Source organism: Diabrotica virgifera, chromosome 7 (assembly GCF_917563875.1).
Source record: "Diabrotica virgifera virgifera chromosome 7, PGI_DIABVI_V3a".
Lineage (NCBI taxonomy): Eukaryota > Metazoa > Arthropoda > Insecta > Coleoptera > Chrysomelidae > Diabrotica > Diabrotica virgifera.
Window position 1 is genome coordinate 178,881,417 of NC_065449.1, and position 18,304 is coordinate 178,899,720.

General features: G+C 33.7%; 1 protein-coding gene across 3 annotated transcripts in view; it reads left to right on the top strand.

Annotated features, from left to right (window-relative positions):
• The window catches only part of LOC126887867 (rho guanine nucleotide exchange factor 10), a 414,596-nt gene that overhangs the window by 104,552 nt on the left and 291,740 nt on the right, over positions 1-18,304 (top strand). The window contains exon 2 of one of the 3 annotated variants that reach the window (XM_050655767.1): positions 5,960-6,034. The exons of the other annotated variants lie outside the window; for them this stretch is intronic. The gene's annotated coding sequence lies outside the window, so the exon portion shown is untranslated. The remainder of the gene's footprint in view (positions 1-5,959; positions 6,035-18,304) is intronic. 3 annotated transcript variants of the gene reach the window in all.

Sequence of the window (18,304 nt, forward strand, 5' to 3'; positions counted from 1 at the left end):
ATCGCATCCATTTTTATTTCTATCTCTCATCTACACAATATACGATTGTTTTCTTACGTAATCTTTGACGCTTCGTTGTGAATAAAGCCGCATAATTCGGTAACCTGTCGGATCTTCTCGCGCAAAGACAAATACACCTCTGCATGTTTATGATATAAACAATTAATAAGTAACTGAATGAATCATGTCAAGAGGTAGGTGGACCTCCCACTGGAAACATAAAGGTCATTAGCGGACCGGAGTCGCCTAACGCCTTTGAAGTGACACATTTGAATAATTTGGTTTGTTCGTTCGAGGAATTGAAATCAACATTTTACTGGATCTGGAAATAAATTATGTGAAATACAATATTTGAATAACAACTAATGCCCAAAGGCTTGTTTGTGATAGAAAAGACAAGATGCCAAGATTATTTTTATTAAGAAGTAACGAAAATATTATGATTGTCTATATTCTAAAATTTAAAACATTTTTCTACCACCCCTTTCTACCTTTATGTCCGAATGAGGTTGTTGTAGAATGTATTCTCAAATTACTAAATAGTTGTCAGTAACGTCATTTCAAATTATTTAAATATTATTGTATTATTTAAATATAATTGTAGTTAGAATATTTAGAGTTTTTTTTAAATAACTCAAAATCAAAGACGTTGCTTAATCTATTTGTTTATACAAACTATTGCACTGTTATTATTTTATTTTAATTTAATTTAGTCTTTTATTTACAGTTAACACTACCACTAAAATACAATTCATTAATTTTTAATATTTTATTGCTTAACAATACAAATGTATGTCTTAAACTAACTCTAAATATTATTCTGTATTTATATTATGGAATAGGGTGAAGACGGAATAGTATTGGAGATGATAAGAGGACAAAACATCGTAAAAATGCTAAAAATTATATTTAACAAATGTATGAAGTACCCACCACAGCTTGGTTAAACGCTCTTATAATACTCATATCTAAAAAGGGAAATAAATATAAATTAGAAAACTATAGACCCATTAGCCTCTTATCAGTCTTGTATAAGCTGTTTGTGAAGATAATTACATTGCGTCTAACAACTAAACTGGAAAGTTATCAGCCTCGGGAACAGGCAGGATTCAGAAAAGGTTATAGCACCATAGACCATTTTCAAGGTATAAGAACACTAATCGAAAAATCAAACGAATACAACATAACACTCTGGATAGCTATGGTAGACTACGAGAAGGCATTTGACTCAATAGAAATTTGGGCAATCCTTAATGCCTTAAGCAACAATAGAGTTGATGACCGATATTCAAAAATCATTAAGTATATACAGAGTGTCCAGAAACTCTACCGACAAACGAAGACAGGAGATTCCTCAGATAATTTTAAAACATTTTAACCCAATTCACCTAGTCCGAAAATGCTTCCTAAGGGAGCTAGAGCTCTTTGAAAATGGCGCCATGTAATTAGTTTTCCTTAAGTACCTCTGGGACGCTTCTATTTAGAAAAATGAAAACTTGTATACATATTTACTTTCCAGAAATGAATTGATTCCATCTATTGCAAATTTCTAGTACCGGTCATAGGCGTTCGTTTTGGGTAGGGCAACGGTTATTTTATCGCATAACTTTTTTGTCTTCAACTTTTAAGCATTTTTGATACTGGATTATTAAATTGTGAGGTATTGTAGTACTAAAAGATACTCTTACTTTAAGTCGGTAGGACACACCGTTTTCTAGAAAAATCGATTTGAAAGTTTTTAGTTTTGGGAATTTGAAAAAAGAAATTTTTTAAATAAAAAAAAAAACGATGTATTTTAGCAACTTAAAGCAAGAGTAACTTTTCGTACTCGAATATCTCATAATTGAATAATCTAGTGTCAAAAATATTTAAAAATTAAATACAATAAAGTTATGCTATAAAATAACTGTTAACCTACCCAAAACGGACGCCTATGACCGGTACTAGAAATTCGCCATTAATAAAATCGATTAATCTCTGGAATATAAATAAATGTACCAGTTTTCATCTTTCTAAATAGTTTTTTTTTAAACTTTTTTTTTTAAATTCAAAGAACGAAAAATTTTCAAATCGATTTTTCTAGAAAACTGTGTATCCTATCGACTTAAAGTAAGAGAGTCGCTTTTAGTACTAGAATACCTCACAATTTAATAATTCAGAGTCAAAAATGCTTAAAAATTAAAGACAAAAAAGTTAGGCGATAAAATAACCGTTGCCCTACCCAAAACGGACGCCTATGACCGGTACTAGAAATTTGCAATGGATGGAATCGATTCATTTATGGAAAGTAAGTACGCATACCAATTTTCGTTTTTCTAAATAGAAGCGTTCTGGAGGTATTTAAGAAAAACTAATTACATGACGCCATTTTCAAAGAACTCTAGCTCCCTTAAGAAGCATTTTCGGACTAGGTGAATTGGGTTAAAATGTCTTAAAATTATCTGAGGAATCTCCTGTCTTCGTTTGTCGGTAGAGTTTCTGGACACCCTGTATATGACAATGCAACATCGCAAATAAAAACAAAAGGAAAAACAGAAAAGATAAAACTGGAAAGGGGGGTTAGACAAGGAGATTCTATTACACATAACTATTTACCTTAGTTCTAGAAGATATGTTACGAACTTTAGAATGGGCAAATAAAGGAGTGACGATAGACGGCGAAAACCTAAACCATCTGAGATTTGCCAATGATGTTACGCTAATAGCAAAAGACAGAGAAGACATGCAGGAAATGCTATTGGACCTAAATACCAAATCAAAAGAAATAGGATTAAAAATAAATTAAGCAAAAACTAAATATCTAACCAACGAATCTCTAGATTTAAATGGGAATATAACTATGGACAACAATAAAAGTTGAGCAGCATTTGGTCGATTACAAACAGTATTTAAATCAAACTTGCCAAATACTTTAAAGGCAAAAACGTTCGAACGTTCGATCAATACGTGTTGCCAGTTCTGACATACGGAACCGAAATTTGGGTTTTTAACAACAGCATACTCCACAAACTTCAAGTGACTCAGAGAGCTATGTAACGGAGAATGCTCAACGTTAAGCTCAGTGATCTCAAGTCCATTGAAGAGATAAGAAGGCGATCAAAGTAACAGATGTGATCCAGAAGGTTGCCATGTTAAAATGTAACTGGGCAGGACACATAGGAAGAATGGAAGATAACCGCTGGACAAAGCGAATTCTCGAGTGGCGACCAAGGGCAAGCAAAAGAAGTAGAGGCAGACCTCAAACAAGATGGACCTGAAGAAGACATCAAGCGAATGGCCAGCCATGACTGGATGCAAAAAACAGCAAACAGATATGAATGTACACACCTAAGGGAGGCTTACATCCGACATGGATGGAATAGCTGTTGATGACGATGATGATGATTTATATTATCCGTTTCAATGTCTGGAGATTTCTAGATGCCGCTACGTCTCGATTCGAATGTTCGAGTTATTCCACGGCTCTCTAGAATGGTATGTCATCGAACGTCAAACTGATGTTCGATAGGCAGGGAGCTGGCCTAATAGTATTCATTCAGTGCAATAATAGATCGTTTGCTCCAAGCGTAGTTTATCAAGGTTTGATGCAGGGATCTGTGCTAAGCCATTTTTTGTTTAAGCTATATACTATTGATCTGCATGATATGAGTATTAACTGTAATATTTTACAACACGCCGATGATTTCTGTTTTTACACCTCCAAAAATTCTTATTATGAATCTATTGATTCCATAAAACTGATTATGTACAGTACTAGAGATTAATTTCTTAATCAAGGTTTGAACTTACTATAACTCCGCTATGGTGTTGTCTACTCGTCATCGCTTATCGTTAATATCCAGTAGTCTAAAAATTAACAATCGAATTATACATGTTCAAAACCACTATACCTACCTCGGTGTTACACTTGATACCAAATTAAAATGGGAAGAACATATCAATAACTGTTGCCTTTCTGGCTTTCAAATTCTCCATCTATTTCCTGTCGAGTCTTCCTATTTATCTTGGAATGTTACTCGGAAAAATCTCGGGAAAAAGAAATGTGGGACGTAGAAGGATTTCCTGGTTGCGAAATTTAAGGGAGTGGTACGGGTGCAGTTCAATACAATTGTTCAGAGCTGCAGCCAACAAAGATAAAATTGCTGTGATGGTAGCCAACCTCCGATAGGAGACGGTACTGCAAGAAGAAGGTCCTATTTATCAGACATTGCTTCACAGATATCCGATGAGATGAACTGAAAAAGTTTATGAAGAAATACGTTCTTTTTTTTCTCTTCTCTTCATCGTTCTCTTAAAATAGACATCTCTCTAAAAATACCTACAACAAATAAAATACAACATTAGGAACTAACAAGTTTACGCTACTGCGAACTGTCTTAACTTATACTCCTTCATTTTGGCATCAATTTACTCCACTCATCCATCTAAGCCTTTTCATTTCTGCCACCACATGCATTCGTTGTTTCTATTTCTTTTTAACTGCCCAACATTTAGTTCCGTACATCATAGCCGGTCTTATGGCTGTTTTATTATATTTTTTTCTTTCATACAGCACACCACTCGTTTCCTTCCATTTCATCTATTCAACCCTAATTCTATTGCGTGCATCTCCATCTATTTCTCCATTACATACTCTGTAATACAGATCCTTGATACTTAAAACTCAATTTTCACAATTATTTCACCATCCAAAGATACAATTTTATTTGTAGTAACTCCATCTGTAAACAAACATTCCAAATACTCTTTCTTTGTCCGACTAACTTTAAATCCTTTTTCCTCAAGAGCTTGCCTCCACTGTTCCAGTTTTTGTTCTAAGTCGCCTTCACTATTTCCCACCAACACTACATCATCAGCATACATTAAGCACCATGGAATGTTATCCTATAGTTAGTTTCGCTGTTACCTTATCCAAAACCAATGAGAATAAATAGGAACTAAACGCCATTTAGCGGTTGTTTCTTTATTTCTCCATTTTTTCATTAACTGCCTTATAATCCGCTTTTAGTATATATGTACAGTATTTTTGCGCTTTTAGTATATACATAGTAGTAACATACCGGTCAGCTGTAGACCCATAAGTTAATAACCTCGTATTCATTACGTTCTTAAGAAAAACTAATATTACAAACCCATTGTCTACATGTTGTATTGTCTTTTAAAAAATTATATACGTTTCCGCTCTACAGTTAGGTTCCTGTTGCCTTGCTAACCGCAGAACGCAATTTCGGAATATTACAGCTGTAGCTGTCCTTTATTTGATAACAACTTGCGGAGAACAATGTCCTGTATAATTAACGCGAATATCCTTTGACTGAAATTGGAATTTACATCAAACTGTGTTGCCGTAGAAGGTACAAATTCGTTTTCTTGGTTAATGTTGAATTTTTTTACACTATAATGAATCTCAAAATGTTTTTCAGTACCTAATAATGCAAGCCTTTAAAAATTCGTGAGTTTACAGTTGACAAGACGTATTTACATAAGTAGATTAAAAAAAAACAGAAAACAAAATGATTTTCATGGAACTGCGACATTTTGTTTATTTTTTCTTGCAATGGGGTAGAATATAAGTGAATTTTAGAAGTGGTAAATTTTTGTTTGTTTTGTGATTTGATTTTCGTGGTTTTCCAGCTATTCTAGGAAGTATCAATTCTGTTGTTTTCACTAGTGTTTTTTATGTTACTGACCTAGTTTCGGTATTATGTAATATTATAGATCTTGTAGCTATCTTGTACATTTTTGATTTCGCATTATCTTGAAAAAGCTTTTGAAGAAGGCAATTTTGACTAACATTCATTACCGATATTAACTGTATTAACATACAAAATATTAGTGTAACATTTTATTAAACTTCGTAGCGATGCTTAATGACTATCAAAAAAACTTATTTTTATTTAAAAATTAATGTTTGCGATTTTTATTATATGTAAATTAACATTGAGTTCTTTTGTTCTAGGTAAGTTCTACCCATGTTGAGTGATATCGTAAAATATAAACAAAACCTGATTTGAAGAACAAAACTACAAAATAAGTAACTATTCATATCTTATTCTATTTTTTGTCTAAAAATATATTTTTTCTACAACCGTGTTAAAAATGCAATTTTTAGCACTCCATACGAGCGTTAAAAATGCTATTTTAAGGCACTAGTGCTTTAAAATTTTTAAGGCAAAGCAGTTCGTATTGACCGTATAGGCAATTTTGATGTAATGTCAAAAAAATATAAAAATGGAATGTCAGTCAAGTTCAAGTAAAAGTTTTTGTAGATATTGTCCTGTAATTACGTTTGTAGAAAAAATATTGTATAATATGCGTGTAAAAAAGTACATTTTTAAGGCACTCATGTGAATTGCAGAACTCGCTTCGCTGATTCTGCAAACTTTCACATGCGTGCCTTAAACGTGTACTTTTAACACTTATATCATAAATAACTATTAAAGAATTGAAAATTACCTTTAACCATAATATATTGTACTACTGACGTCGTGTACACATTGCACACACTGAACCTAAGTTCAAATTAAGTGCCACGTCTTGAATCTTTATACAGGGGTGGTCAAGCTTCTTGATAATCGAGCAATTTTTCAAAATTTGAAATTTTTCGCGAGCCGCAATTAAACGCAAATTATTTAAAAAGTACAAAAAAGGTATTTAATTTTTCTCATACTGTTTGGACTACACGAACTTTCAAGTAAAAGAAAATGGTTCACATCGTTGTTTCAAATATGCAAATAATTCTACAAGCAGCCTTTTCTAATTAAGAATACTTCAATTATTTATCATCTTTCCATATTTTTCTGGGACGGCCTACTGATCTTCTACCGTTTCTCAAAAAGCACTGTCTTTAATACACTGTCTTTCTCTGATCTTACCACATGACTTGCCCATCTTATCTTAGCTTTTATATCTCTTACGATGTTTTTAGTACCATACAGTCACCAATTATTCAGCTTTGTGGCGCCTTCTCCACTCTTCTGTCAATTTATCTCTTTGAGGGCCAAATATCATTCTGAGAACTTTCCTTTTAAACACCAGCAGCCTATTTTTTCCCGCTTCTGTAGAGTCTATGTTTTACTCCCATATTGTAACAATTGGACCAATAATTGACATACAGTCTTAATTTAGATTGCGTTTTTAGCGTCTTAGATCTTAATAATGCTCTATTCCACGCAGTTATTCTTTCTGAAATATCATTTTATATGCGGTTGTCATCTGTGAAAACTGCCCCTAGATATTTAAACTCTTTTATTACTTCGAAGTTGCGGTCATTAATAGTTATGTTCCGCCTAACTCTTGGTCTTGGATTTTTGGTTACTTTCACGTTTTTCGTCTTCTCTTCATTTATTCGAAGGCCCAGACTACCTGTTCCTTCCACTAGTTGTGAAAACACCCTCACGTCTTTTGTAGAATGAGCGACTGTACCTAGATCATCAGCAAAGGCCCACAATAGTTTTGATCCTCGATTTGCAAATCCCCCTGTCAGCTCAGATGATATTTTACTTATTAACTATTCTAAGACCAAATTAAATAGGAACGATGATAAGGGGTCTCCTTGTCTAAGTCTAATGTTAGAGTCTTTTATATTTGTTGTTGTCAATAATTTGTCATTTTAAAACACAAAAATTAAAAGTAAGGTACATTTATTGAGAGCCACAGATAATCCTTCAAAGAGCCACATGTGGCTCGCGAGCCACAGTTTGGCCACCCCTACTTTATAAGCAAGCACCACAAGCTCGCGAAGTTACTTCGGGAAAGTTGACCGACGCCTGAAGTACTTGTCACATTCAGCGGAGCGATACCGAATTCGTTTCCTTTGACTCGGTCGCAAAAACCGCCACAGAATGGAAGTAGACCGAAGCAAAGCGAAGTCGCATGTAGTAACTGTCTACACTCTCATACTCGCTGAACTTCGATCGATTTCGCGAGTAGTATAGTGAGCATTTTTTTGCCATCCAACCTTGCCAACCAATATGTAGATACTTGAAATCACTGCGCATCTCAAGGTCAGAGACAAAGTGAATTTGGGTAGTATATACTTGCAAGTTACAATGACACCACTCCATTTTATTATTCGTTAGTTGATAGGTCGGGTGGTATTAATTGCTATATGCGGACGACACAGTACTCCTAGCCTCTAGTCAAGAAGATCTACAAACATTACTTGACAGTATCGTTGAAAGCTGTAAAAGGAAGCAGGTCTGGATCTGAATATAAGGAAAAGCAAAATACTTGTAATAAGTATACAACAGGATATAAAACCGTCTATTTATGTAAGTTGTACCAAACTAAAGCAAGTTGATCAAATTGTTTACGTTGAATATCAGTTAGATTGTAACGCAGATAGTCACGGTAAAATTAGATCCACAATTGAGCAGACCAGAGCCGCTTTTAGAAGGATGTACAGCAGGGGTGGGCAAAAGCCAGCCCGCGGGCCGCATCCGGCCCTTTCGCTTACTTTATCCGGCCCGTTGAAAAAACATACAAGGATTTTTTTTAATCTCTTTTATGAGATTTTGTTGAAATTACCGGTATTAGTGTGCGTAGTGTTCATATAAATAATGAAATATATAAATAATGTTGTTCTGAAGCTATTTCCTTGTGGCATTTTTATAATTAACTATTTAGATGGGAAATGAGCCACAATTAAAGTGAAAATATTATCAATATTATTATCGGGTATAATATCACAAGAGAGTGAGAATAAATTGAAAATGATGCGACCGTTTTTCGAAAATTTGTTGTCTGGCAATAGACACGAGAGCCCGCAGGGCTCGAGTGGCTATTGCCCAATGACAACAAATTTGAGTAAAAATGAAACATTATTTTCTAATTTATTCTTACTGTCGTGTGATATTCGTAAGATTATTTTTTAATACGTATATTATGGATATTTTCTTAAATGTGACAGTTGCCAAAACTAGGAAACTGGTTGCCATCAAACAGAAACAATCTACTTAAAAAAATTCTATCGGTAATTTTCTACAGTAGATAATTCTCAGTATAATTTTAATCTGATTGGACAGAATTAAACACGTGATCAAATATCTTACTATACGATTGGAAGTTAAAATCATCAAAAAATAATCAATAAAATTATTTTTTCACTTTAATTGTGGCTTATTTCCCATCTAAATAGTTAATTATATAAATAATAGAGAGTAGGTATAATAATTTCGAACAGCTGTAACCATATCCCTACTTTACTATATATAATTGAATGGGCACTACTCTCACTCTTCGAGGCAGTGATGTTTTGGTTTCAGCCAGCTTATTTGTCGTCTACCAGGACCCCGTTTTCCTTCGATTTTACCCTTTATAATCAGCTGCAACAGCTCATACTTATCATTTCTGTGCTAAAAATATGATATCTTTCTCCTTTTAAAGATAGTCAAAAATTCTCTGTCTCTTTTCATTCTGTGTAGCACCATTTCGTTTGTAATATGATCAGTCCATGGTATTTTCAAAATTCTCCTAAAAAGTCACATTTTAAAAGCTTCCAGCTTTCTTGTTAAGTCAACATTAACAGTCCAATCTTCGCACCATAAAGAATGATTTCCATGCGATATCGAATTTGCAGATTGAGTCTTTGGTTACTCAGAAATTTCATCTTCAAAAAGGCTGCTCTTGAATGCCGTATTCTTGATCGAATTCCTGATTTCGGATTTAACTCTTTACTCTTCCGCAATACAGAATCCGTTTGTCTACTTGTTCAATATCTTCATTTTGTATCTGAATCCTTGTTATGAATAATACAATGGACCATATTTCTTTAAAAATTACGTGACATATTTTACTCGGCACAAATTATTTGCATGTACATGTACACAATAGTAAGACAATGTATTATTACTATTATTATCTATTATTAACAGTCTTTTTTTTGTTTTAAAATGATACTTATAGTATTTTTGTCAACGATCGAAAACATCTTCCAGAATAAAAATACAAGGGGCAGGTGAACTAACTGACCCAACTGAAGCTGGCAATGGGATAAGACAGGAGGATTTCCCGAGTCCTTTAATGTTCAACCTGATCATGGATGAAATAATAAAAATAGTAAGAACTAAAAAGGGATACCAAATGGCAGAAAAATAACTTAAAATAATCTGCTATGCAAATAATACTAATCTCTCAGAGTAAAGATGATTTACAACAATATGCTGCACCAATTTAATGAAACCGCCAGAAAATTTAACATGTTAATTTCCCCAAAAAAGACTAAATGCATGGTTATAACAGCAAATCAAATAAGAGGTAAATTAGAGCTGGAGGGTCAGATAATAGAACAAGTGATGACGTTTTAGGCATCACACTATCTAGCCACGGAAAGCTCGCAACAGAAGTGGAAGATCAAGTGAAAGAGCAAACAGAGCCGCAGGTTGCCTGAATGACACAATATGGAGAAATAAAAATATCGGAAAGAAATGAAAGGCAGAACTTACAAAACATTCATCAGACCAAGAAACAGTGGAGATGAAAACCCTTCGAAAAATCGATGGTAAGACACTATGGGACGGAGCTAGAAGTACAGAAATAGGACAAGATGCAAGGTGGAGAACATTAATAACTGGATACGAAACAGAAGAGTAGAATGGAATGACCACGTAAGCCGAATTACAACAAATAGAGGACAGCGACAGACAGTTTCCCAATAGGAAGACGATCAGTGGGAAGACAATGAAAACAATGGAACGACAACTTACTGGAGGCACATTGAAAAAACAGAGTCCTGCTTATACAAAAAGACGAAGAAGAATTTTTTTCAAAAAAATTTCTTGGTAGTGAAAGAATTCTACCAAAAACATTCGCGTGTACACAGCGCAGAGTGCGTACGTGATATATAGTCCTCCGGCCCGGGAAACATTTTGAAAATTTCATTTTGGCCCGCGCTTAAAAGTATTTGCCCACCCCTGATGTACAGGGTTACTCACTATATTTTGACCCCCTGTAAACTGCTTTATTTACAGAATTAGAAAAAAATGTAAAATACAAAAGTTATTCGATTTTTAAATTATGATTTTTTGACATATATATCCTACTAGTGACGTCATCCATCTGGGCGTGATGAAGTAATCGAATATTTTTTTTAAAAGGGAATAGGGGTCGAGTGCTAGCTCATTTGAAAGGTTATTCAATTCCCTATTCAGTAATATAAACATTAACATGATTAATTATACAGGGTGTTTAAAAATAATTTTTTAAATTAAATTAATTGACACAAAAAGAAGAATGTATGTAATTTATTTAATTCAAAATACATTATACTGCTGTCAGAAAACAAAAATAAATATTTATTGAACAAATAAACATTACTTTTCACTTAAATTCAATGTTCAAGCTGCCTCCCATCTGCCTCTTGGAAGTTTGAACATTGAATTTAAGCAAAAATCAATGTTTATTTGTGCAATAAACTTTTATTTCTGTATTCTAACAGCAGTAAAATGTATTTTAAATTAAATAAATTACATACATTCTTCTTTTTGTGTCAATTAATTTAATTAAAAAAAAAATTTTTATAACTCTGCACATTGCCCATTGTATTATGTAACAGAGACCTAAAATGGCACTGCTGATCCGCCTACTTTGCTGCTACGTGTTCTAGGTCTTACTTTATGGTGTCCTATTTAATTTGGTTAATTTTAAAATTTTCTTGGAACAAGATGATCCGAAATTCCACAATACTAGACTCAACAAGACTACTGAGATTATAAAAAGCATAAAGAAAAGAAAGCTGGAGTATGTACTTCGAATTTGTAATGAAATGTCCCAAATATAGGTTGCCACAAAATATTATGCAAATACAGACATCCTATTTAGGGTGGCAGTGAATAAAATTAAGATAGCTATGATGGTAACCAACGCAACGTTCTAAAATAACATGGTACATGAAGAAGAATTGTACCGATGGTACTTGGAGAATTAAGATGACAGACATTTGTAAAGTACCAAATATTAAACTGGCTTGATCATTTAGAAAGACTGGCAGACAATCGAGCTGTAAAAGTGATCCAGAAATGGAGACCCCAAGGAAAAATAACAAAAGCAACGCCCCGTGAAAGATGAATGGACAATGTAAGGGATATCAGCCAATAATTTCCAATGGAGACTGGTAAAATATTGCTAAAAGCAGCCTAAAACTCACAAGAATTTATATCGCCAACAGAAATTTTTATAAATATTTGATAAGCAGTACTTGTCATCTGTTTGATAGTCATAGTTTATTAAAATATTTAAAAAATAATGTTGCTCTTAGGGGAATGCCTAACAAAGTGAAAAGTTTTCTAAACACATGTTTAAAATACCTGTAAAATAGTAAATGGTTTCTTGTCATCTTTTATTCAACTTTTTTATTTATTTGCTCCAATTTATTTAAAATATTCATAATATGTAGGTATATTAAACATATTATAACAGACAGAATACCCCTTTTAGATCCGTTTTGCCAGAAGTATTGAACGTGTTGAATCAATTTTACAATTTTGAAATTTTATTACCGTGATCTACCTATTGCGGCTTTCAGTTATTTTTCCTGGAATACGTTATTTTTACTTTTTAGCTACTCTGGCCGTTGTTAGGGATTATTATCGTGATAGCTGTCGGGTTCGATATTATGTTATTACCAATCATTTTGTCTAAATGAACTGAATATCACAAAGAGTTTTCGATGAATTGCGTTACTTTATAAATATATAGTCCTGGATCCCGCGTACCAAATAAAATATTATAATAGCAAGCTGAAAATTTGTTTATAGCATAACGGTGTCAAGACGGACAAACTTTGATGTATGGGAACACTGGAACAGGAGAATCTTTAATTGTGGAACATGATAAACGTGCCATCCTGACAAGTTTATGATTGTGAAAACTAACAGGCTGTTTTTAAGTTTATTCAATAGCCATCGTTATATAATATATGAAAAATTGTTTGGCATTTTTGCCCGACAAAAGTGTTGGGCATTTTAACCAGTCAGACACGTAGAACATGTCAAATGACAGGAATTTTATTGGTGATAAATAGCAGTCTGATTTTTGCATGAGAGTTTAAAGAAACGGTAAAAAATCTATTGGAAGTTCTGGCACGTTTAGACGTATCCAGTAACTGACGCCAGTCTCACTGGCATGAAAAATAGACCAGCTTTCTAAACACAGGGCTGGTAGACAGCGCTGGACTGGCACAAAAAAGTGTTTACATGATGGCACTACCATGCCAGCGCTGTCATGTCAGCGCGACTGACGCCAGTTACTGGATGCGTATAAGCGTGCCATTCTGTCCGACAAAAATCATGGAAAATTTTCGTAGTCCGATGTCTATATAGAACGTCGGACTACGAAAACTTCCCATGAATTTTATCGGACAGAACTTCCAATTGATTTTTTACCCTTTCATTAAACTCTCATGCAAAAAAAGAATGTGTGTGTACTTTGTACGCACGTAAGAAGTTATACTTCTATTATATGATTCCAACGAAATTAATATACATATGTACTTTAAACAGTTTATTTATATTTTATGTAAATATTAAACTAATTTTAATACTTACTACTTTCCAAACATTTTTATTAAAACAATACCAAAATTTAAAAAAATAAAAGAATAAAACACCCACAAACACATTGAAAAATGCCGCAAAGAAATGATTTCACTTACACACACCCGCCACCCAACTTAACCACTTACACGTACTTGTCATGTGGGAAGATAGGCTAACTGAACGTTTTACTGTTTGACAGTTCTGAATTTAATCAAATTAGTTTGATTTGTGTGTGTGTGTGTGTGTGTTCACAAAGGGAATTAAAATATTAAAATACAACAAAACATAGAGTAAGAAAACAATAGGTATATTAGATGAAGAATGGTAGAAATTGTGTTGGTAATCAAATTATGTAAATCAAAGCATTACCTACTAGATAGGTACATACATTTTCCAAATAGGTAAGTACGTATGTAATTTTTTATTACAATACTGAAACATTTACAATTAAGTACGTACCTGTTGTTTTTAAAAACTATTTAAAAAGTTACTACAATTATAAACTTGCTTTTGTCTGTGTCCTCACAACAATAAAAACTAATATACAATATTTTTGTTTATGCATAACCTCCATATCGAACAATTATTATCATGTCATTTGCATTTAAACACCCAATCAGAGCAAAGGTATAATGCGTCTGCGCCGGGGAACAAGGTTTTTGATGAATTCGCGCATATTAAATTTCACTCCCATCGCGCCTAAAGAAGTATAACTTCAAAAAATTAGACTACTATTTATCACCAACATAATTCCTGTCATTTGACATGTTCTGCGTGTCACACTGGTTAAAATGCCCAACATTTTTGTCGGACAAACATTTTTTCATCTTATAATGTTGGTTATTGAATAAACTTAAAAACAGCCTGCTAGTTTTCACAATCATAAACTTGACACGTTTATTACGTTTAAGCCAAGCGTCCACAGACCCTGCATCGTACGCAACGGATTTTAGTTTGCCTTACAATGATTGCCGATAATGCGATCCGTACGATGCGGATCAGTGGATGCGGTTACATAAGTTTTTGTACAAGGCAAACTAAAATCCGATGCGTACGATGCGAGTCTGTGGACGCTTGCCTTTAAAGATTCCCCTATTCCAGTGTTCTCATACACCAAAGTTTGTCCGTTTGTCCGTCGACACCGTTAAGTTATGAACAAATTTTCAGCTTGATATTAATAATCTTTTATTTTTTACGCGGGATCCAGGACTAATATCGCCTGTTATATATTTAATAATATTCTTTAGAAAGTAAGTTATCGAAGTCTACTTCATGCAAAATAAATTTCCATTATGAGTCACGAATTTATATAAAGGAGATAGAAGAAAATCCTCCATCTAATCAAAATTTGTACGAAACTCTACGGTCTAATATTAAGAGCTGATTATATGCAAATATTTTGTGTACGAATATAAAGCTGAATAAAGAATGTTGAATAATGAAAAGGGGGTCAGATATGTCTCGGGATATAATTTTCTTATTCATTATACGGTCCATGAAGGGTAAATCTGAAATTAAAAGACATTCTAAGGATCGTTCGTTTATAATAACCTTGAATGTTGTTTTTTGCGACTCTATTGATAATAATGTTAAAGATGTCTGCGAATTCCGTTTTGTTAAGGTTTCCGTTTTGTTTATTAATTCGTGTTGCATTTTTTCTGTTAGTTCGAACTTCTAATTTCACATCGATAGTTTTTCTGACTTATTTATATATTTAGCACTATTTTTTCTAAAGCTTCTCTTTCAACAACCTGAACAATTATTTCAAGCAATAAAACTCGTCTACATATAGACAAGGCGGAAACGGCGGGTTCGTTGGGAAAAATATTCCCATGAGATATTCTTGCATAATCACATTCGTGAGATATCACAGAATAAGGTTCAAGAAGTCGCCCACGTGAAAAGTGGGCCAATTTTTTTTTAATATTTTTTTTAATCAAATTGCAAAACTCAATGTTTTTGGCCCGGACTATTTTTTTTAGATTTTTTGGACCATTCTGGACAAAAAAGGTCTCTTATAATTTTTCTCTAAAGTTGATCTTTTTCGAGTTATAAGCAATTTAAAATTTGAAAAACGCGAAAATAGCCATTTTGAAGACTTAATAACTCGGTTAAAAATTATTAGTATGAAAGTCAGAAAGTGACTAAATCAAAGTTTAAAGTCGCCGCTACATGATCCTGAAGAAATCTGTGTCATTAATTTACTACTAAGCTGTTATTTTTAATTAATAACAATGAGCGGTTAGATCGTATTGAAGCGGGTGTAAATGTGAGTGCGAGTAAGATGCACAATTGGACTGCTGGAATGGCTTTTCTCTCGCACTCAGCATTTACAGCCGCCGCACACGTGCTTGGCGCTTATTATTATTACTTAAAAATAACAGCTTAGTCATAAAATAATGACAAAAATTTCTTCAGGATCTTGTAGGGGGGGATTTAAACTTTGATTTAGTCATATATTAACTTTCATAACAATAACTTTTAACTGAGTTATTAAGCCTTGAAAATCGCAATGTTTCGTTTTTTTTTTCAATTTTAAATTGCTTATAAGTCGAAAACGATCAACTTTAGAGAAAAAGTAGAAGAGACCATTTTTGTCCAGAATGGTCCAAAAAATTTAAAACAAATTGTTCGGGCCAAAAATATTGATTCTTGCAATTTGATTAAAAAAAATTGTTAAAAAAAATTGGCCCACTTTTCACGTGGGCGACTTCTTGAACCTTATTCTGGAATGTCTCACGAATGTGATTATGCAAAAAAATCTCATGGGAATATTTTTCCCTTCGAATCCGCCGTTTTCGCCTTGTCTAATACGGGTACAATTTTTTTTACTGTAAAAATTGTTAATATTTGTATTTTCATTAACGTTTAGGCGCCATCTTCATGAGACTTCTTCTTCTTCTTTAAATGCCGGCTCCCAATCAGATTGTATATCATGATCACTATCTTCATTCTACTTACCGTTGTGCTGATGAGTTCTACTGAACTGCATTTAAAGCAGTCCCTAAAATTTTTCAACTGTGACACTCTCCTTTTTCCTATACTCCTTCTTCCTCTTATCTTTCCCTGTATTATCAGTCTTAGCATTTCATATCGCTGTTACCTCGTTACGTGTCCCAGATAGTGTAACTTTCTTATTTTTCTGGTGGTTATTTTTTCGTATTTTTTACCCATTCCTGACAATATTTCCGTGTTCGTTTTCTTCTGTGTTCATGCTATGTTAAGCATCCTTCTTAGCTTATTTAAGTGCTTTTGCTTCGATGTCCAGCTTTCATGTCGGTTTGCAAATAGCACAAAGTTTTTTTCAAAGCCGATTTTCCTACTTTTTTAATTGACTAAGGGTAAGAACAGAACAAGTAGGTCGAGGTGGAGGTGTAGGTCGCGGTGGATGCTACTAGTTAAGTTGCGGTCGATGTCGACAGCACATAGCAAGGAGGTCACCTGCGCTGTCAGTCGAGCTAGAACCACTATCAAGTGAAGTAGTTTAATGAAATTTGAATGACAAAAGACTGTGCTTTTGCGATGTTGTGTCAGTCAAGTGATGATAGTGATGAAATGTCAACTGTAAATAATTAGATCCTCCTTCATATTTCAAAAATTTACTGAATTTAATTACTTTAGAAATTCAAAAATAAACTGAATACAAAAAAAGAATGTGTGTGTACTTTGTACTTACGTAAGAAGTTATTCTTCTATTATATAATTTCAACTAAGTAAATATACTTAACAGGTTATTTGTATTTCATTTAAATATTAAACTAACTTTCTTATCTACCACTTTCAAAAATTTTTTATTAAAACAACCAAAAATTAAAAGAAAAATATGAATCGTCCAGGATTGGAACCCGCGACCTTCCGTGTGCTTCCGTTCTCTGACCCACCGCTCTACCAACTACGCCAGCGAGCCACTTGAAGTGACACGTAAGTTTCGGATATAATTACACAACACGGTGACAAATATACGTATAAAAATGTTATACCTACATAATATTTTATTATCTTACTACAGAGAAAGACAAATCCAAAAATTATAATAAATAATACATTTACTAAAAACACTAATATATTCTTTTAATGACTTATTTGCGCTGATACATAATATACATACATACCTATCTTGAAAGATTAGCATAGAAACGCCATACTGTCTGTGTGCGTATGCGCGCAGATTTATGAAATTTTACTCTCAATCGCGCCAAAGAAGAATAACTTCAAAAATGGATTATATAAAAAGTATCAACTCAGATAGCGCAGGTAATGACAACTTGGCTTCGAACGAACGAATCACAGGGAAGCATCCTTGTAGGCCGCGCAGTAGACATCCATGTGAAACAAACTATTTTTATTTTAAAAAGCATCGATGTAAACCTCCTGAATGGCATCGCGCTAAACCTCCACCGCGATTTACCTGCTCTGTTCTCTTCCATTCACTACAATGTGTTTGTTTTACATGGATGTCGACATCGACCGCGACCTTCACCTCCACCTCCACCGCGACCCACTAGTTCTGTTCTTACCCTTAAGATAGCTTCAAAACCTGTAATGAACCTGTAATGAAATCAATTATCTGCAATAAAGCCCTTAGGTTAGAACTGAGAGTAAGAGCTATGAGATGGTACGTGTTCTCGATACTGCAGTATGCAATATGGACATGAAAGCTGGATATTGAATCAAGAATACATAAATAAGCTACTGCATTCATTTGAAATATGGTGTTACAGAAAAATGCTTAGAATAGCATGGACACAGATGAAAACGAACACGTAAGG